The sequence below is a fragment of the Manis pentadactyla genome, chromosome 5 (assembly GCF_030020395.1).
Source record: "Manis pentadactyla isolate mManPen7 chromosome 5, mManPen7.hap1, whole genome shotgun sequence".
Classification (NCBI taxonomy): domain Eukaryota; kingdom Metazoa; phylum Chordata; class Mammalia; order Pholidota; family Manidae; genus Manis; species Manis pentadactyla.
The window spans coordinates 85,227,369-85,249,914 of NC_080023.1; the positions used below are offsets into that span (position 1 = coordinate 85,227,369).

The window sequence follows — 22,546 nt, forward strand, 5'->3', positions numbered from 1 at the left end:
GTTGCTGCTCTGAAAGAACAAAGGGAAGCAGGAGTTTCACTACAGACATACTAATTCAGAAAGCAAGTGGAGGTGTCAAGTAGATACTTGGGTATGTAAGACCAGAGGCTCTAGAGAAAGATTCAAACAGTAGACAAACTTAGGATCCATCAGTGTATACATGACAGGTGAATGGATGGCATCATTCCATGAGTGCATAGAGACAGCAAAGAAAAGAGGACTGTCTCCATGTGTAGAGGTTGAGCAAAGGAAAAAGCATCAGCAAAAAAGAAAAAAGGACTGAGAGCAGCCTATGACGTAGGAGAAAACTAGGAGAGTGTGATGTCTTGGTACTCAAGCAAAGAATGTTCCCAGGGATATGGTGTTATCAGTTGTGTTAATGTTATCTCAAGTTAGATGGGCCTATGACTGCAGGTTAGTAGAGACCTTGACCAGATCAGGTTCTGAAGCAGAGAAGGAGGAAAAGCACTTGAGAGGGGTCAGGAGAGAACAGGAGGAGAATTTAAGACAGAGACTGTATACACCTCTCTTGTGTAGTTCTGCTAGTGGCTGGATAAAAACGTGGGCTCAGGAGAGGATTTGTTAAGACCAAAAAATTATAGCATGTTTTTCTACTAATGGGAATGATCCAAGAAGGAGGAGAAAATAATGATGCAGAAGAGAAAGCAACTTGCTGGGGCAATGCCCTCCAATAGATAAAAGGGGGTGGGTTCTAGAGAAGGAGGGTCACAACTGCCTTGTAGTTGATTGACGTGGGGGTAGACACTAGCCTTAAGCTAGGACAATCAATTATCACTCCTTGGAAGTTGTCATTTTGGTCTCATAAATAGAGGTGGAAGCCACTCACGTCTGAGTCCTGGTAACTGCAATTCCAGAGTCCACCACTCCTGCCTCTAAGATCCCAAAGGAGTCCTGGGTCCCTAGGGTCACACTGGCTCTTTCCCACCCTTCTCAAGACTGATGGCTCAGTTATTCCCAGGACTCCCTTAAATAATGAAAATTTTAAATCTAAATTAATTAAAACTAAATAAAATTTAAAATCCAGTTGCTTAGGTGAACTAGCCACCTTTAAAGTACTCGACAGCCATGTACGGGCTATTGGTTACCAGAGTGGGAAGCTCAGATTCAGGGAATATTTCCATCTTCAAAGAAAGTTCTTTTGAATAATGCTACCCCAGACCCTTCTAATAAGCATCCTCTTTTCTTAAGCTTCTAGAACCAAGATTTGTTTTGTTTTATATGTGTGTATGCGGTTGTTTTTTGCTTGTTTATTACTTGTACCAGAAGAGTCTTAACAGGAGGCATAATATTAACTTTTTGGAAATCTTGCAAAGGATTTCTGGGTATTCTCAAGGATTCTAGGTCTTGGAGTTAATGTCACTTACAAACTTAAGAGTTCACTCCCACCACTCCTGGACTCCTTGTAATCATGGAATTTAAGAACTTGGAAAAACCTTAGCAAACAGCTAATTTGATTTCCTGTTTTTCACACATGAAGAAATTAAGACTCAGAAAGCTTGTAACTTCTTTTGTTTCTGAACCCGCACTTCAATTTGATTTAATAGGTTATTTAAAACAAGATAAATAAGAAACCAACTAAAACATAACATACAACATAACTCTGAAAATCTCATGATTACACAGTAAGTAGGCATGAAGTTTAAATATTTATTCACCTACCAAGCTGTTACTACACCAACCCCTTCCCATTCCCCCAAACCATCTCCTTTTTTCCCCCATTGATTTTGTAAGGTACTTGCACCATGGTTACCCTTTTTCAGTGTCCAAGTTCCCCAAATCTATAACGCACAGAAACATTCTTTACTTTTAAATCAGGGAGCAAGTGCATTTTTATTGTAATTTTATTTTTCACTAGAAAAAGCTGCTACACGATTAGTCATCTGTACAGACTGGAACCAACACAGCTGGAGATGTTTTTATTCCGTTGCTTTTAAACAAACAGTAACCAAACATCATTTAAAATATATAGATTAAAATATCATACCTGTGCATCAATAGATCTAAACTTGCTAAAAGCAAGCTCTTAGCATCTTCATAACCAGAAAACAAAAAACACTTTTTAAAATACAAATCCAAACACTGACAATAGACAAGGATTCTGACACTCCACAAACTCAATGTTTAACACCTAACAGCAGAGCCATCTGTAGTTGTCCACCCATCAGAGAGAATTTACAGGTTGCTTTCAAGTAAATTTGGCATTCAATATTCATGCAATATTAATTTTGACATAGAGGATTATTTTTTAAAATTCTTATACTGTACTTGTGTTCCTGAAGTCAAGTGCTGTCAAGTGTTAGAGAAGTTTATGACCTCCCAGCCATCCCTTCCATTAAAAGTAAATGACTTAAATGTTTTCACCAAAACAGATTTGCATCTAATATGACTTGGTAGTCTATAAAGAAATGGAGTGAAATGGTTATGACCCCTGCATATATCAAATTACTGCAATGCATATTTTTGTATGGCTTCTCCCTCTTAAGTGAAAACAAGCAAAGATTTCCCCCTGCTCTTATCACATCACATAAACCAATGTTCCATAACTTCTGAAACAATGAGACACATTTCAAAGAATTAACTGAATCTATTTCTTTTTTTTAACTAAGCGTATTCCCTTTCAAACACTTCTGTGTGTGTGTGTGTGTGTGTGTGTGTGTGTAAACAAATATAGATATATATTTGTTTCACAGTTTTCTAACACACAGGAGCACTGGCCATTCCTGGATCAAGGAAACACCTCTCCCAAGATTATCAAGTTTGACCCACAATGTCAACGAGGGGAGGTCCTCAACTTAGTGGCTGCTGCTTTGAATCGTGCCATTAATCAACAGTCGTGTGAGTCATCAAAAAGCAGTCAAGAGAACACAGACCAAGAACTTGCAGTCTTTCAACAAAGATTCTGGCAGATAACTTACACAAAATAAGCAAAACAGCATAAACTCGAACCCTAAACTGCATGGCTAAAGCATATGTTCTTTAGGGAAAATGTGCTAAAGCCACTAAGTATATCTTAAAGCAAATGACCACAACAAACGCCAAGCACAATCTCGGCACGGCTGTCACTCAGACACCTTACTCCTTCGAAACACATGCATACATCTTGGAGGGGATCACGAATTAGCTCGGTCATAAAACTGTGCACCTGGAAATATTTATGATACTAATAAAAGTTACCAAGAAGGTAGAAAAATCATGGCGTTGCTATGAATGGAAGTTACATCTTTGATTATTTTAATAAAATCAAACTAAAAAAACTGACTCAAAAACAAAAACTTCCTTACACAGTTGACAGAGCTCTATAACCAAACTCACAGCATCTACAGGCCCTATCTTCATTTTGAAATGGTACTCTAAATACTATATTACAAGCTACTCTGTGTGTCAGAATTTTGCCAAAGTTTCACTTTAACCATTATTCTAATGCTGATTAGTTCCACTAAAGCTATAAAAAGGCATAAGGCATTCAGCTTCAGCAGCCCCAGCTGGTTCTGACAAGCCATTGAGGGAAAATCTGGAGGAACCTGGTCCTTTAACAAGGTCTGAGTAAGTGGGTCAGCTGTCACCTGTGACAGGGTTCAGCCTCTCCAAGCAGAGTGCATTAGCTGCAGCGGACCAGGATCAGCTTTCGACAGCTGAGACTTGAACCTTTAGGCTTTTCAAAGTCGCTGGAACTTTTTTTTCTAGTGAAAGACATCTTTTTTCCAGCAGGTTGTAGGTTACATGTAAAGGGCAAAAAAATGTATGTATATGGATAATTTTAACATATCTCTTAAAATCAGAGGAAAAACACTTCAAGGAAGTGTTTACTAAACACTTAATGTTTAACTATTAAATAGAAAGTCATTCTCAAATCCGTATTTCATTTCTCAAACCCCGCAACTGCAAGAAAAAAAAAAGCTACTAGTGGATATATCTTAGTTAATTTATCTTGTTCTAGCAAAGTTTAAAATTTTTGGCATAGCCATTAGCTTTACATCTTTGATTACTTTGAACGTATTTAAATATATTTACTTAAGCATTAGAAACACAAATGAAGTCACACTCCTTTTTCTGCACTCCTTTTAAAGTATACATTAGCACTGCCCCAACAAAAGAAACAGAGATAAGAGTCTTTAGAAAGAACCGATGTTGCCCTTAACTTGACAGAGATCTTGTTTTGAAAATATTCAACATGGAAACACAGGGTTCTGATCAAAACGTTGGCAAAGCACTTAGATACGCAGCCCGGCTCTGAGCACAAGAGTATGAAGCTCAGATGTCCAGGGAAGCCTCCTAGCAAGCATATTGTCTTCTGAATAAAGGACCCGCATGTACACTGCATCCAGGCCAGGAGGTGCTCACCATTTCAGTTAGCACATCCACAGTATTTTCTTCCTTTTCTTTCTCTTTTTTTGCCTTCTAAGATACATGGATCATGTGGCATTACAAAGGAAACATCATAGTAGCTAGTTGTCTATTAACTCTCTCCACCCCAGCTTTATTTTAATTGATGTAGGGAAAGTGCCTAAATGTGTTTTCAGTAAATTTGCCCACAGATAAACTTCAAAGTTATTTTGTTAATCAATGGTTGGTAACTTCAGTTCTATACAATCTCAAAAAATGCAACAGTTTTCCAACAGCCTAGCTGCTGCACCCTTAGACATTTTTGTCCCTCCTTGACCAGACTGTAGAAGTCAGACAGGTTGAGGAGACAGTTACCTTCAAGAAAGCCCTTTGCCCTGCCAGGTTAAAGTCATGCCAGCAACCAAAGTAGAATCCGATGTAAAAATAGGAGTCTAATGACTCCAGGGAAAGCAAAGCACACAGCACGGCCAACAGCGCAAATGGCCAAGAACACAAAGGAAGCACTAGAAGCTTGAGGCTATAACTGAAGGAGCTATGGAGATAACCTGTCCTACTACATTAACCAGTGAGATTAGTAAATCACAGAAATGACGAGGTGTTAGGCTGAAAAACCAAAGTGAGTAGATTATTTGGTGTTGCCAAGTCACAGGTAAAGGACATTTATCTACATTTTGTGCATGTCTTGTTTTATAATTAAGGTTATTTTACTGAGGTAAAATGATGGGTACCCACCCACCTCCCCCCAAAAAAGATCTCAAGGCTGTCATACCGTATACTAAATATGAAATTAATTACTCTTATGTCATCTCACTTTTCAGGCTCCTAAGGTCAAACTCATAATTTTTTTTTAAAAGGAAGAAAGGGATTGATATCAAAATAATGCTACCAAAAACAGAAAGTTATGGGCCTTACCAGAGTCAAAAGCATGCTAGTAATAAAAGCATGGTGATGTCTGTGAGGTAGTAAAAACACTAGTTGTATATTAAAACAAAAATAAAGGAAGCAGCTGTCTAAACATTTTAGCTTTTCTCTCCCAAAAATGTTTAAACACTGTTCTGAGGATAGAAATAATCCAAGCTGAGGCAACGTTTTAACCCAATAGAACACACACATATACACACACAGTCACACACAATGGAGTGCCTGTGTCCCTTCCTCTTTCCCCTTTTTGATTTGAGGTATTTCCTCCCAACTTGGCAGCAAGAAGGAAATCCTGAAAGTGAGGGTCACCAACAAATATCTGTCACAACCCAACTGTGCACAAAGAGAAAGAGCTCTTACCTGCTGGTTTCAACTTAAAAAAGGAATGATGTGGGAGTACTATCTTGTATAAACCATCTTGCCAATTTAATGCCAATCAAACTTCATTAAAAAGATGTACCTACATTAAAATATACTTATAAAGTAAAATTACAACTAAAATTGCTCCAGTCTAGGATATGTATCTTTATTTTGCCTATCGCCTTCATCTTAATCAGAATACATACTGGTTGAATACATGTTGTCAGTATGGTTCCCTTACAGTTTTTTATTCTGCATTTTCATTTAAGATTTAATCATAAACATTTCTATATGTCCCACATATCTGTAGTTACAATTTCACTAAGAATTCTATAATATTCCACAAACTTAGTAAGCTATTTATTTACTTGCTTACTTATTTCTACCCAGCCTTCTTACAGAAGGGGCTTGTAGCTAAACCGGCAACATGCAACTTCATGTAATATAGCTCCCTTTCTCAGTTGAATTATTTCTTCTGAATTAGTCAAAGGTTATAAACAATACTTTAGTAACTATAATGTTGCATTGCTTTATTAAATGTTCATGCCTATTTATAATACCAGGAGTAGTAAAGTAAGTCAAAATATACAGTCACTACTTCAACATTGGGACAATTCTGGGGTCAATTTTTAAAATGTTCTTCATTTTTTTTCACTTTTTAGAATGACATACATACTGTATGCTTCTAGATAAACTTCAAACATGTATCTGCCAGAGTCTAAAGTAAAATCAGTATTCCCCCAACTCCTAAAACCTAGTCTCTGATGTGAGCTCTGCTAACAATTTGGTGTGAATCTTTTCACACTTTTTCTTTTGTTTGTATTAGCATAGACATGTGTATGTAGGATTTCTAAACTTTAAAAAAGGGCACTTTCATTTCATGCACTCTCCCTATCTTCAAATACAAGCTCATAATATGACTTCTATGATTCTATGAAGTCATAATAAGACTATCTGATTCAACTATTTGATACCAGTTATACACTCAGTTTAGCAATATCACTAAGTATTGTGCCAATTTTTATTTAATGGCTACTCATGGAAAACCTAAAAGAGAATATAACATAATCCCCAAATTAACTGCAACACTGGGTGTGCACTCACGCACATGTGTTTCAGAATTATCTTCCTAATTACGCTTAAGACCACTACTAAAATGGGCTTGAATGCCCTAAAATCACGTTGCTGGAATGGTACAAGGAAGCATTTAGGAAGGAAGCTAGTCTGACAACAGATAGTATATCACCTATGTGTGGATAACCACAATTATATAATACCAACATTGTACCTACCAAGACAAGACAAAGGCCAAAAGTGGTCTACAGTTTCAAAAGAAATGAGTGACACAAGTAAAAGTCAACAGACGTCCATGATACCTGCTAGGAAGAACTGCGGAAAAATCTTGGAGATAATGGTTACCCTAAAGGGTAGAACTGCATTCCTAATTTGATTATCAGGCAACAAAATGCCCTCTGAAGGGAACATCATTTTTGTCACCTCTGTATTTGTTATCTGATTATCTCTTTGTATCTGCATCACTGTGCTACCATACTTAACTCTTTTGAGTACAATCCCAGGAATTTCCATGGCAGTCCCATGGCTCTCCTGTTAACAGCCATATCATCAAGTTAGAACTGTCCCCCAAATTGAACCATCCTTCCTCCCTTTGCTGTCTCATAGATAGGTTTTATTTTAACAATACTTGTCACTACCTGGTATTTTCTTGCTTACTTAATGTATGTCCTCCCCCATAAGAATGCAAGGAGGAGGTAAGGGTACTGTCTCTTTTCTTTCATTCATTTCAATGAGTATTTACTGAGCACCTATTATGCTGAAAAAAAGGGACAGAGTAGTGACCAAAACAGGCAAAAATGCTTGCTCTGGGGAAGCTACTATTCCAGCAAGGAGAGACAGACAACCCGCTACAAAAGTAAATGGGACAGTGTGTTGGGGGGTAACGTGGATTGTGTAGAAAAATAAAACCAGAAAGGAGCATGGAGAGTGCCAGGGTGGGAGATGAGTGTGTGGCTGCAATTTAAACACCACATCCAGCACCTAAAGGAGAACATGCAGGTAGCTGATAAATATTGGCATTTGGGATGGGGCCAGACAGATGAAAGGCAAACAGCACATCCCAACTCCTTGGATACAGGGATTGGTTTTGAGATGGGCAGATAACACCACCAAAGCCATGCGGATGCAAGCGACACTGGAGAGGCACGCTCCACTGTGGACTTGTAAGGTGTGGAGCTCACAGAGCCACTGTGCAATCTTGAGAATAGCTGTCACAGGCAGGAAGGCAGAGCCCCAAAGAGCAAATAACCAGTACTGGTTATATCACTCTATTGTCTGGTTCAAATGGTATCTGAAGATTTGTACCTTGACTGGGGTATTCAGTTACTTAGGGCAGTAAGAGCCTCTACATCAACGAAATCAGCTCTTCATGGGGCAAAACAACTTCCTACTCTGCTTTCACTAACACAAGTTCTCGCATGGGGGCCATTTCCTCATTTGGAAAAGTTAGAGTTATTCCGTGGTGGTGTTTAATCCACTCTGAGCTGGGTTTCCTCTTCCTTGCCATCTAATGAGTCTGTTCTGAAATGCATCCCAATTTATTATATAACCTAACAGCAACTATCTTCCCCGCACATATGCTCATCAGCATGGCCTTCTTTGGGTTTGGGATATTTCCTCTACCTTCCACTCCCAGCCTCACTTTACCAACCCATATCCGTATCCTGCTTCCCCACCTCTTTCACAAAGCCTCACCTGCTAATCCATTCATTATTCATTAAATCCAACATATGCTTAGCAGGCACTGACAGGCACTCAGAAAAAGGCTAATAAGCACAGTCCTTGTTCTCAAGGACATTTTGGAAAGAAGGGAAGTGCTTGAATAAAGATAGAACAGCAAATGCAGGCAGAAGTTCTTTGACCAGAATGGGTGATCCAACACATCTTTCAGATGACCTGCAACTTCCCTTACCCCCTCTACGCCCACTGATGATATCAACTTACTGTCCTATATACACACACACACACCCCACAGGAGTCATCTCTTCCCTAAAAGCTTCTAAGGTCCTTCAGGTCAAGAACTATGTCCTTCTATATCTTCCCAACTGTCTAGCATATAATACAGATAAGTCTCCAATAATGTTTATTGAACTCAAACATGGGTACCCTGCACTCAAATTTTGTAAAGGACCATAGATACTGTTTCTAGCTCTCATTAAGTTTCATTGCTTTTTGACAGACTGCTAATTTTCTCTTATCTGTTTTCATAGATCAAAGCTTATCAGAATTTCTTACCCTAGTCTCCAGCAGTATAGGCAACTCTTCCCATGGCATCTGTTAAGTATAGATCTTAGTCAGCTTACAGTAGGGTTCCAGTCCAAGAAACCCATCATAAGTTGAAAATATCCTAAGTTGAAAATGGATTTAGTACACCTAACATACTGAACACCATAGCTTAGCCTAGCTTACCTTAAACATACTTAGAACACTTCCATTAGCCTAGAGCTGGGAAAATGATCTAACCCAGGCCTATTTTATAATACATTGTTGAATATCTCATGTAAGTTGTTGCATACTGTACTGAAAGTGAAATGCAGAATGGTTCGTGGGTACAGAATTTTTGTATCAGTTGTTTACCCTCCTGGTCACACAGCTTATCACTAGCTTGGGAAGAGATCCTAATTCAAAATGTTAAGTGCATTTGCTACTGAATGTGCATGGCTTTCATAACACCATAAAGTCAAGAAATTGTTAAGTCAAATCATTATAAGTCAGGGACCATCTGTAATAGAAGAATGTATATATACGGATAGAAAAAACCAGGATTTCAGCCTTTTAAAAGTAAGCCTATTAAAGTAACAGGTAAAGAACAATGATCTGCTATTTTACTTCAGCTGTCATCAACTGCTTTACCCGTGAGATGCCAGCATCTTTAAGCCTCCATGTTAACATGGAGTAGAAGAGAGCAGGGCTCTCAAAGAGGTAGTGGAGTGGGGATGGAAGTAAGGTCATCAGAATTACTTCCAAAAAGTACTTATAAAGATTGAATGAGCTTATTAAAAGTACTATATTAGAGTGGGACTCCAAGCATTCTTCTTTTAAGGAAGGCATCTTCTCAAGTAATTGTAAATGCCTATCAACATATCACCTTAATTAGGAACCATCAAATGAAATGATCATTAAGGCCCCTTCCAGCTTGACCAGTACATAATTCTAGGACACATGCTAAATTTTACCATATCTCTATTTGTTATTTTTTCAGATATAATTCATTATTATTATTTTACATCCAGATGTCAACTAGATGCTATAATTTAATGCCCTATATGTAGCTAATTTATTTATTACATTAAGGGCTAAATTTTAGTCTTTAATACTACTATATTCTACAAGTATATTTTGTGAATTTGAATGATAAAAAATAAATACATTATATGTGGCAAGGAAGAGATACAGACCATTCCTTCCACCTAGGGTAAGGTTTCTCAACCTTGGCTCTCTTGACATTTTGGACTGAACAGTTCTTTATTGTAGGGGGGCTGTCCTGTGCATTGTAGGATGTCCAGTCGCATCACTGGTCTCTACTCACTAGATACCAGTACCTGACCCTTATCCCTAGTTGTGACAATAAAAAATGCCACCTGAAATAAAAAATGTCACCTGACAATGCCAACATCTTCTCTGTACCCCTCCCACATTGGGAACCACTAGGGGAGTAACATTAAGACAGTTTAATTAATTATCTAGGGCCTCAAAATACAAAACATCATTATGCAAAAGGTAGGGCTATGGTACCAATAGGCAGTTATTGCAGGGAAAGAGCTACTTACCTGAAAGAATATTCACTCACTTGTCAGTGGCTCAAAACCTTTCATGAATAATCAGACGAATGAGTTTTATCAAAATAGGCATCTATTTTCTGATTTGTACATAAAGAATACATTGGCAGAAAACCTCACACATGAGCACCTGTGTGTTCTAAGACTATTAGGGAATTATAAATAACATTTCCTGAATGTTTCTGCAACTTCCCTTTTGGAAAACTGGACACCCTCACTCAATATCTCATTGTAGATCTCATGATCTAAGACCACCACACCAAGACAGACTACAACAGAATGAAGATTTGGGCAGTTCTTGTCTATGATTACATTGCTTCACTTTTCTCTTGGGATCTAAATTGCAGTTTTTTGCTGTCAACACTAATGAATTTAACCAGATAATTAGCAAATCCATAAATAACTTTTTGCCATGTTGGCATTACCTACTATAACAATTTAAAGATGTTTCCATCTCTTCCCAGAGTCCTCCTGACTGGTTCTGAATCCCAGGGGAAAGTGAAAAAAGAAAACCACTCAAATTCTGCAAATCTAACAGTGGAGAGTGGGATCTCACTTTGATGCACCAGACCCAACATCTTACGAACTTTAGATAAACTTCTTTGTAAGGCCTCAAGAAGGGTTCCTTCTCATTGAATTTTCCTTTGTAACAGATTTGAAAACAGGCAGTTTTCTGGTTTAAATTTCTTAAGGAATACTATATGTCTTTTGAGTTAATGTGTCAAGAGGAGAGATAAACTGACCACTGAACCTTTAAAACAATAAAATTTTACAGTTTAAAGATGTTTTTGGTTACATTTTACATTTTAATAAACTACAGAATCTATAAAACCATCTATAAAATTATACATTTTAAAGATGATAGCATGAGAGGAATTTCCGAACTTTGCCAAGAATTACCAACCTTGTTAACGTGGGTAATCTTCTCCAATAACATTTATTGATTTCAAGAAAGCTTTAAATCATTTACAACTCTATTTGTTTCTCATTCCCAGTGGAAGACAGGAGAAACCCATAACCCATAGGCCAGTATGTTTGTTTCTACATAAATTCTATGTATGCAAATGTTGAAGTTCATTAGTCATGTAGAGTCGAAGATAGTGTGCCTTTCTCCTAGTGCCTACTTTCTGTTCATTTTATTGTTCCTTAACAGGTGTGTGAGAAAACTAAGAAGTTTTTCTTTTAAAGAAGATAAATGATCTATTTTCACTACACTCCAGGTTTTGAGAAACCAGTTCATCTTTTTTTGCTTTAAGTTAGCCTCCTCCAAAGTGATCAGGAGGTAATTAGAAGAATGTGAATATCCTCTCTTTCAAGATAGAATCCCCTGTTCTTACTATTCTTATGGACTGTGGAGACAGTGTCATTTTATGTAAGGGTTTTTGTCACAGGCTTATTGTCCTGGGGCCTTCAACTAGATTACTCTGTTTCTGTATCTCAATAACTTTTTAAAAAATATATGATAGCTTTTTATTTATAATTGAAGACATAAGCACAATTTTACATTCATGCATAGGCGAGTACCACTGATAAAGTAAACAATCATATATCCAAAAGTTAGGAGACTTAAAACTAGAGCTCACATGAGTCAATGACTCATAGGAAAACACTAAGTCATTTAATGTACCTTTTAACTGGTCCAGAGGTAGTAGCAAATGAAATAATACATAACAAAAAAGGGAATATTTACACATTTTCCTCATTTTCTCTTACTGTCTGTTCTTTTTAATGAAGTTTGCCTTCTGTCAATGATATAGGCAAGTGACAAGTTCCCTGAGCCTCCCTAATCATCTCTAATCTATTTCTTTTAGAGTTTCAATGGGATTTATTCCCAATAATAAACACTGTCTGTTTTAGCACAGTGCCTAACATGCAGTAAGTTCCAGAATAACTGTAAGATCTCAAAATGAAAAACCTATGGCACATAGCAAACCAATCATCATCCTACTCATTTACCATGTCCTTACATGATTGCTAAACAGCCATCATGAACTGGCTTCTTAAGACAGGTCACTGCTTAACTTAACCAGGAGAATATCGGCAGACCCACGTTCAAGCGGTCTGAAGCCGGCCCACCGTCTTTGGAGAGCCACAGAGTCTGCTGCTGCAGAACCCACCGGGTGACCAGTTCTGGCAAGGGCCACCCACGCTGGCCCCTACACACAGCCCGCTGTGAGCGAGCTCCGAGCACGGCCTATCAGGACAGAAGCTTTAGCGGGTTTTTTTTCCCTGTGCAGTTATACTGGTCTGGGCAATGAGGATCCCCTGTCCTAAATCTCAGATACTTTAGGTCTGCTGCATACTGCTGTAGTCATTTTTAAGTAAAACCATGAAAGCAGTTTCGTTTGACTGATTTTTCATAGCTTATCATCATGTCTTGATTATAACTCCTTTTGTTTGAATTGTTCAGCTGTTTTTACTTTTATCTCCACCACTTCAGGAGTGAGAGTACATTGCTGATCCAAAGCAACAGGACCAGAAGGCAGAGAACTAGCTCTTAAAGGAACTGGCCTAGCTCAGTCTTAATTGTGTGCTGGAGCAAATCCCTGCTGGGCTTTCTCAGCAGGGATAGGCCAGTTCCAGTGAATGACTCCAGAGGATCCTCTGTAGTTCCAAAAAATTCTAGGATTCTAGTATTTCCCCTCTAGATCTTAAAATCGGCATAAGCCAGTAGATCCCACAGCTGCTTCCCTGCCAGCATTTCAGAAGGATGCCCCCAGAAAGATTCAAGGGGCCCTAAGGTACAACCCACAGGCAGCACCATGAAGTCTCATACTCCCTTTCAGACCAGACTGAGGCAAAGAAATCTTCATTCAAGGTCACCTAATAACTGGCTGCCAATACCGTGTGTGTGTGTGTGTGCGCGCGCGCGCGCGTGTGTGTGATCAATTTTACGTATCAGAATTTTATGGTTTTCAGAGACTTTTTTTCATCTTAATACCCCTTTGTGGCAAACACGTAGTAAGCATCAATAAATGATACTGAATAAATGACTTATACTTTGTATTTGAAAATGTCTACCTTTCATCAGGTCATAAGCATTAGCAGGCAAAGACACATTTAAACTACCGTCTCCCTTTAACATCAAGGACAGCCATCCTGCACATTCCGACAGCTACTTTAAAAGGCATCCTTTCAGCTCACTTTCATTGGATACAAAGATGTGCCCAGCTTCAGGCTTGGCACTAGGCTTGAAACACTGATTATAATAATGATGTCTGCCCTCAAGGAACATAGTTACTAAGGAGGAGATAAAAAAGGAAAGTAAAAAGACAAATACAGACTAACACGCTAATAATTTGGGTCATAAGGACAAATACGTTAAATATTACCCACTCTATTTAACAGAGACAAACTAATAAGAATAGTTTACATAAATGTTAAATATTTCAAGCTGTCAATTCAAACTATCCATAAAAATACTCTGTATCCAGAAGATATGAATCATAGTAACATTAAAAAACATGTTTAGGCAGAAAACTTGTTTGGATAAAGATTGGCAAAGACATTTTGGCTTAGGTTTTCCTGATGCATCAAGGACAAAGATCAGACCCAAAACATAAACGGTGATGACAGTCTACCAGGGAAAAGGCATTAATGTCACAATAGTGATGAAACCATTTTTGTCACTACTTTTAAATTTAGCTTTTAAAATTACTCTGTGACACACAAGATAGTAATTCAAGGAGAGGTCTTAAATATTACTCTAGACCATACTGAAAATCCCATCCCCAAAGTAACGCGTCTCTGAGCAATTCTGAGTTCTCTCCATACTAGGAATATCATCACTTCTACCACTACTCATGGAGAATTTGGTGGTAAAAAGTGAGGAAAAATGAAAGGAAAAAAGTAGTGAACTAAAAGTATCTCAATCTTAGGAAATAATTTAAGACATTGGATTTAACTTTAAACCATTTCAAAGGTCCAAAACAGTAGTTACCATAATTCATCACAAGTAGAATCATCTTAATGCCAACCCAGTAAACATATTTATACAGACCCTTATCTATAAATTTACATATATATATGTATCTACATACAAAATGTCTCACTTCCATAAAGCTATAGAAATATAAACTCTGATGACATATAAAGAAAGCATTCATACCTTCAAATATGCAAAATGTATTGAGACCACAAAGCATAATTCATTTACTATGAAAAACATGATATGTATTGCTTTACACATATTAGCCCCTCCCTACCAAAATATTTCCAGTGAAATCAAGTCACTCCATTCTCTGATCACTCTCACACTCAACAACACACCAACCATGCTCACTTCTAGGAAAAGTAATTCTGTTTAGGTTTTGAAAGGGTGGTTTACATATTTAAAAAATTACCCTGTACTTTTACACACACTTAATGTGGTGGTTACTTCAAACAACAAGTTTCTTCCTAAAAAAATTTATATGTATTTTTAAATCACATACAAACTTAAAGGAAATCATGACATAAGGATCCAATTAAACACAAAAAACAACACATGTAAATAAGGAAATGTATTTTCTGCAACAATTAGTCCATTTAATATAGCTTATTCTATAAGAATAACCTAAAGAAATTCCAGTTTGAAAGAAAAAAGGAAAAAATGAAAGCAAAGCTACCTGGCTTCTAAAATGGTACACCTTTCCTTTCAGATACAAATTGCATGGTAGAAATGACTTAGATGTCTAGTAATATTCTTTCAATGCATGATAAGAAGAGAAAAATAAGTAAAGTTGTATAAATGCTACAGAAAGAACCCTAGATTGAAAGTAAGGAGATGAATTTATAAATTCATGTATGCCAGAAATACTTCCCAGCGTATGGCTTGAATGAAGCCCAGCTCTGTCACTGACCAGTTGTGTAACCAAGGACAAGGAATTCACCCCAGTTTGATTATCTTTAAAATGCAGCTGCTGCCTCGTGTCCAAGGTCCCTTCTGGCTCTAACACTATGAGAAGACCTAGCTGCAACAATGTATTTGATAAGCATCTCAGTATTACACAATCCCCTAAGTGAGGACAAATTTTTCTATGTTAGCTACCATTGTAATTCTTGATCTGTAATGCCAGTTTGTTTTAATAAACACTAATATGAAGATAATTAACAGAGCATGCCATTGCCAAGCCTGTCATTACCATACTTTTTTTTTCTTTCTTTGGCTTAAAACAACAAAGATTCATTTCTTGCTCATATTACATATCCATTTCAGGTCAGCTGGGTGCTCTGCTCCACACTTTCTTACTTGAGGACCCAGGCTGACGTTGCAGTCACCATCTTGAATGTTGCTAATCTCCATTCCAGAGGAAAAGAGCTCTGGTGAGTCTTGGCAATGGTAATTAAATTCTGACCCAGAAGGAGAACATACAGCATTTGCTTAAAACTCTTGGCTCAGAACTAGAAAAATGGCTCTACCCAACAAAAAGGGAGCCAGAAAGTCCAATTCAACACTATTCCCAGGAGTGGGCAGACCCAGAAATAACTGGTATATAGTTATTACATATATACCATTTATTATATTTTTAGGCACATATTTAGGTATATATTTTTAGGCAGAGCTCCAAATAATCTAGAAGTACCAACTAGTTAATTCTCAATATTATCATTCCCAAAAGACAACAGAGAATCGAGTCTCGGAGCCGGAGCCGTGAGAATAATCTGGCCTTATGGCAGCAAGATGAGTCAGCGTACCAGTGAAAGGCTCCTGGCTCTCAGCCACTCCTTTCAGGGGTAAGGAAATAAGAACCCCAAACCACTCCAAGGGAGGGTTAAAAACTAAGTGCAGGAATTTACGAACAAATTTATGCCTCACTTAAAAACTGGGAGTGGCCATTAAATTTAGTTTGGGTTTTATTCAAAGCTATATTCCCTTTAAAAATTCATCCATCATTAAAAAACCTTGGGAGGATGTTTCAGAATCTAAAAGGGCTCCAATATCCCCCTGTGACTGTGTCAAAATGAAAAGGAAGCATAATGACAGAATCTATAGTTCTGTATATTTGCCTCTAAATTCAGAATAATTTGTTCATAAAACGTGTAATTTTGACTTGTTCTAAAGAAACATGTTTCCTTAAAGTAAAAGTCAAAATTTCAATTTAAGACTTTAATTGATACTTTTAAAATTACAAATGTCATATTTTTATTTCTTTTACCTCCACCTCTCTAGCAATTCTCTCACATTACCTGCCCCAAGAGAAATATACATATTTTGATTATGTGTACACAAAAATAAATATATGCATTTAATAGGATCATTGTTTTCACTAAAAGTGATAATCAATACATGACCATATATTCATATGTACATAAACATTTGCAATTTCTTTTGTTCAATGAAAAAGTACATGTACATTTTCCGAAGGGTACAGCAATCTACTGATTATTTTTAATATAGTTGCATATATTCTATAGGTTGAATGTGCCATATTTGATTAAGCATTTTCACTGATTTTTTTAATTGATAAAAATATATTTTTAACAATTAACTTATTTAACAACATATAGCACTCTTTTACTCAACCCTTATGTATTGGTATTTTCTGTAGGATGAATTCCTGGAAGAATAGGATCATTGAGACAAACAGTACATATATTTTAGATGTTAAAAATTCACATTCTTATCAACAGCACATAGAATTGTCAATTATCTTATATCCTTACTAGCATTAGGTATTAGAAGTTCTTTAAAGTTTACCCATCTGATGGGATAAAAATGATAACTTACTGTTTTCATTTGTGTTATCCTAACTATTCATGAGGTTTAGTATATTTATAAATCTTCACTGGCCATATTTGCATTTTTGCCTACTATTCATATCCCTTCCAAACATACTTATATATTAATTTTCTGTCTACTACATTTTTTGCAAGTATTTTTCGGCCTTTGTTTATGGTGTCTTTTGCAAATAAGGATGTTTTACTTTTTATGTAACTAAATCTATCAATCTTTGTTTTATGGATCAAAGTTTCTTGGCAAACTTACAAAAACTGCATCCATCAGAATATTCTACTAATATTCTCCTATGTTTTATCCTAATATTTTTTATTTAGATTTTTAGTTTACTTTATATTGTCAACATAGTTGGAATTTATTTTTATAAATGATATGAAATTAGGCTAAAAGCTATGCCATATAATTTTTTGAATAATCCATGTCTTTTTCTATTTAATTGAAATGTCGTTTGACCACTTAAGTAAATTTCACTATGTATCAGAACCTGTTTCTTGATTTTGCCTAATGATGCCCATTTCTCTGCCAATACTGCCCTACAGTTTATAAGTTTTAATTCTTGATATAACGACAAAAATCTTCTGTATTTTCATTTTTAGTTCCATTTCTACAGATGAAAAAGGTTTTATTTATGGTTCTTAAAATTAATGCAATAAAAATCTAAACATAGAATGTTGTATAGAATGTCCTCTTAAGATTAATCATCTGCATAAGAAAAACACTGATCAATATTTTAAATTCTTTAAGATCTTAAATAGTATTACATTCAAACATGAATAAAATGTACATATTTACACATTTAATAGATTTTAACATAAAAACTTATAATTTCTACATGTTCTAAACTCTATACGCACTGATTTAACTTATCAATACAATTAAAGAATATGAGGAAAAAATCTCTATGACCTTACATTTTTTTAAATAGAAAAACAAATTCAAAAATCTCTAATAAATGTTCTGTATTTTTTGTATTACAATTTATAAGAGACTGTCTCACTTTAAACAGGCCCATCAGTCTGGCTCAATTAAAGGAAAAACATTGAGGCCATTGAAAATTAACTGAAATGTCAACCCACTTTAGAAGAACGCAAGCAACCCACTTTAGAGTAAAACAAGGTTGAAGTTACAAGCACTTGTGAAAAGCACAATAAATAAACAATGAAACCCATTCAAAGATACTGGGGAGACATTCAGGCTTTGCAGACTTAGAACAAGAGACAGCAGAACCAGTTCCCACGTGGGCAATAGTCTGTTTATTTTATTTTGCTTATCTGAGATCAGAGTAAATGATCCCAGTGTTTTGGAATGGCTCGACAATGTTTCTCAGCATCGAAGGGGAAAAAACTATCTGGTTTTCAACTAGTTTAACTGCTCTGTAGTAACAGTTTGGTCATGTGGACCTTAAACTTCATGTTTGAAAACTCAACTATTTGAGACCACAGAAGATATTCTTGTTTTCTGTCATCCTCTACCATTTTTTAATTATAATTTTAGGAGGTGATTCAAAGAAATAAAGATTACTTTCTATATAACTTTGGAAGTACCACAGTCTGCACCTGTGAATTACAGTTTATGGAAGTACATTTACAGAATTAGTGTGTTCCATACCCCAGGAAAAGATGTGACATAAACTTACATGGCTACTTTCAATGATAACTGAAGTTTCCTAGAAAATCAACAAATATTTAACAGATGAATTATAATGATCTGTTTCCATTATTTAATTCGGGGCCAGGCTAATCAATAAAGCCTAGAACATACATCTTTCGTTTAGAGGGCAAGTATGGAAAGAAAATGACAATCATCATCATCCTTTTTTCATATAAAGGTAAAAGATATACTCTTTGAATAGGATAAAATGAAATTAGTAATATCAAACTTTCTATTCAAGTGCAACACCAGAATGAAATCATTTGTTGCTATCTTCCTACTTCAAAAGCAGAGAACAGCAGGTTATCAAAGGTTTCCGTTGGGGCGGGGAGGAGTTTAGAAGAAGCAAACAATGATAAAGTTTTTAACCTTACATACACCTTCTTCTAATATCTAACAGTATAACATCTATTTTTCAGAACATATACTTAATTATCACTGCAATATATCTAGTCTAACAACCAAATTATTTTTTAAGTGTTTTTCATGATTTACAAAATATTATTACATATTGAGTCTTAAATAATGGAAATATATCCATCTTCAGTACCTGAAAACTTTATTGCTGACTGAACCAGTTAGTAAAGCTTTACACAATGTTTTGAAAACAAAGTATTTACTGGAAAGATGCATTTAATAATTTCTTTTTTCACAAGAAGACATCTTGAGGAGGAAAAAGTTTTAGCACTGTCTCCCAAAAACAAGAATGTACTATACCTCCATAAGGGAATGAGGCAGTCCACTCACAAAGATAAGAGGTAAAGCTCCAAACTCTTTAGTGCAGGAAAATTAGCTCTTTGTCATGTCCTTGGAGCATATTCTATTCAGTTAGCTTACTCTGGAAGAGGTTTCGAAATGGGTTAGCTGTCATTAAACTAATTGTATATTGAAGCAGCTAATTAAAGAGGGAACTTTTCTGTACAAAAAATACTGCCTCAGGTGAGGCTTGAATTAGTAGCCAACTTTCATCCTACACCCTACTCACTCCAGAATCAGTGCTCTGTCTGTAACACCTACCACTCCACTGCTGGAATGTGTGGCCTCCTCCACCTGACCACAGAGGTTCCTTCTCCGGAAAGCCACAAATTACAGTGCTAAATTTCAGCCAACAGAAAAAGCATTTGGGGCTAAAGCCAAACTGACAGTAAAAGAAAAATTTCCACTAAGAAACCAATAATAATTGATATATGAGCTACATGAAAAGTAAACAACTATGAGCTATACACCCTCTACCATCCTCACTTCTCAGAAGATATATAAAGGAATAAAAGAAGAGAGAGAACACAAAAGGCTCATATTGACTCAAAAGGAAATATATTCAACAGAAATAAATAAAAAGGAAAACAAGCTACACTAACAAGTTTTCTGAAACTATAAAGAAATCAATCCCATTTACAATAGCATCAAAACACCAAAAATTGTTAGGAATAAATTTAACTTAAGAGGAGAGAGATCCCTACTCTGAAAACTATAAGACATTAATGAAAGAAACTGAAGATGACACAAATAAATGGAAAGGTATCCAGTGTTCACAGACTGGAGAATTAATATTGCTAAATGTCAATCCTATCAAAAGTCATCTATAGATTCAATGCAATCCCTGTCAAGATTCCACTGGCATTTTTTACAGAAGTAGAAAAAAACACGACTAAAATTTATATGGAACCAGAAAAGGCTACAAAGAAATCCTAAGAAAGAAGGACAAAATTTCCCGATTTCAAGCTATACTATAAAGAATAGCTTCATAGTCATCAAAACCATGTGGTACTGGCATAAAAACAGACAAATAGACCACTAGGATAGAATTCAGAGCCCAGAAATAAACATGACCACATATAGTCAACTAATATTTGACAAGGGAGCCAAAAATACTCAATGGATAAAAGACAATCTTTTCAATAAATGGTGCTGGGCTAATTGGATATTCACATGTGTAAGAATGAAATTGGACCCCTATCTTACACCACTCACAAAAATTAATTCAAAATGAATTAAAGACTTAAATATAAGACCTAAAACCATGAAACTTGTAGAAGGAAAAACAAGACTAAAGCTACTTGACATGGGTCTTGGTAATTATTTTTTTTAGTATGACACCCAAAGCACAAGCAACAAAATGAAAAGTGAGTGGAACTCATGAAACCACAGAGCTTCTGCACAGCAAAAGAAACCATCAACAAAGTGAAAAGACAATCTATCGATGGGAAAAGATATTTGCAAACTATATATATATCTGATGAGGCCAGGCAGTGGTATCAGCCGCCTCTGATAAGGGGTTAGTACCCAAAATATATAAAGAATTCGACTCAGTAGCCAAAAAAAAAAAAAATTACCCGATTTGAAAAAGGCAAAGAACCTCAACAGACATTTCTCCAAAAATGACATATAAAAGGCTGAGCAGTACTTGAAAAGATGCTCAACATCACTGTCATTAGGGAATGCAAATTATAACCACAATGGGATATCATCTTATACCTGTTAGAATGGCCATCATCAAAAAGACAAGAGATGATAAATATTGGCATGGATATGAAGAAAAGGGAGCCCTTGTACACTGTTGGCAGGCAGGTAAATTGGTGCAGTCACTATGAGCAACAGTATGGAGGATCCAGAAAAAGTTAAAAATAGAACTACCATATGATCCAGCAATTCTACTTCTGGGAATATATCCAAAGGAAATGAAAACACTAACTCAAAAAGGTATCTGCATCCCCATGTTCATGACAGCATTATTTACAATGGCCAAGACATGGAAATAACCTAAGTGTCCACTGATGGATGAAGGAACACAGAAGTTGTTTTATATATATATATAAAATTTGGCCATACAAAATGAGAAAATCTTACCATTTACAAAATCATGGATTGACCTTAAAAGCATTATGCTAAGTGAATAAATCAGACAGAGAAAGTAAAATACTGTATGATATTATTTATATGTGGAATCTAAACAAAACAAAACAAAAACAAACTTACAGAAAAAGAGATCAGACTTGTGGTTACCACAGGCAGGTGGGGTTGGGGGAGGAAATGGAAGAAGCTGGTTAAACACACATCCAGTTATAAGATAAATAAGTAGTGGGAATATAACATACAATATAATGACTATAGCTAACACTGTTGTATGATAATAGAAAAGTTGTTGAGAATAAATTTTACTAGTTTTCATCACAAGGAGAAAAAATTTTCCTTTTTTTCTTTTTCTTTTTATTGTATCTATATGAGATCATGGTATACACTCAAAAAAACTAAAATGCAATTAAAAGAAATCACTTCCCTAATTTCACTGTAAACAAAAGAAAATCAGATTTTGTTGGCACACCATATTTGTATAATGGATGCCACATTATGCAGAAAACAATTGTGATAGAGTTCTGCCCTGTAAACTTGCCCTGGTCAATGTTGTGACTGCACCGTCACTCATCCTGGTCCATGGGTACTTGAACACAGTGTTGAAACAAGGAAGAGTAACCTCCACATTTCTAGCATTTGGGGGTTTTTACCTCTATGAAGCAATTCTGAGAATGCAGTATGGCAGCACAAACGTAGGAAACCAGAGAGGTCACCATGGTTAGCTGACTTATCAGCTGAAAATCAACCTTCTTTGATTGAATTCTAATGTCTGCAGATAGAGACACTAACTCCCTAAAAACGTTTTCTCCTAACCAAATGACTTGTC

At 36.1% G+C, this 22,546-nt stretch overlaps 1 protein-coding gene and 1 long non-coding RNA gene across 3 annotated transcripts in view; both read right to left on the reverse strand.

Annotated features, from left to right (window-relative positions):
* Nucleotides 1-22,546, reverse strand: part of PPP3CA (protein phosphatase 3 catalytic subunit alpha) — a 297,778-nt gene that overhangs the window by 241,713 nt on the left and 33,519 nt on the right. The window lies entirely within an intron of this gene.
* LOC130683815 (uncharacterized) lies at nucleotides 1,287-9,303 on the reverse strand. Its single transcript, XR_008997810.1, has 3 exons — nucleotides 5,094-9,303; nucleotides 2,685-5,029; nucleotides 1,287-2,635 (listed from the first exon to the last, which is right to left on the reverse strand). It is a non-coding gene; the product is annotated as an uncharacterized LOC130683815 (long non-coding RNA).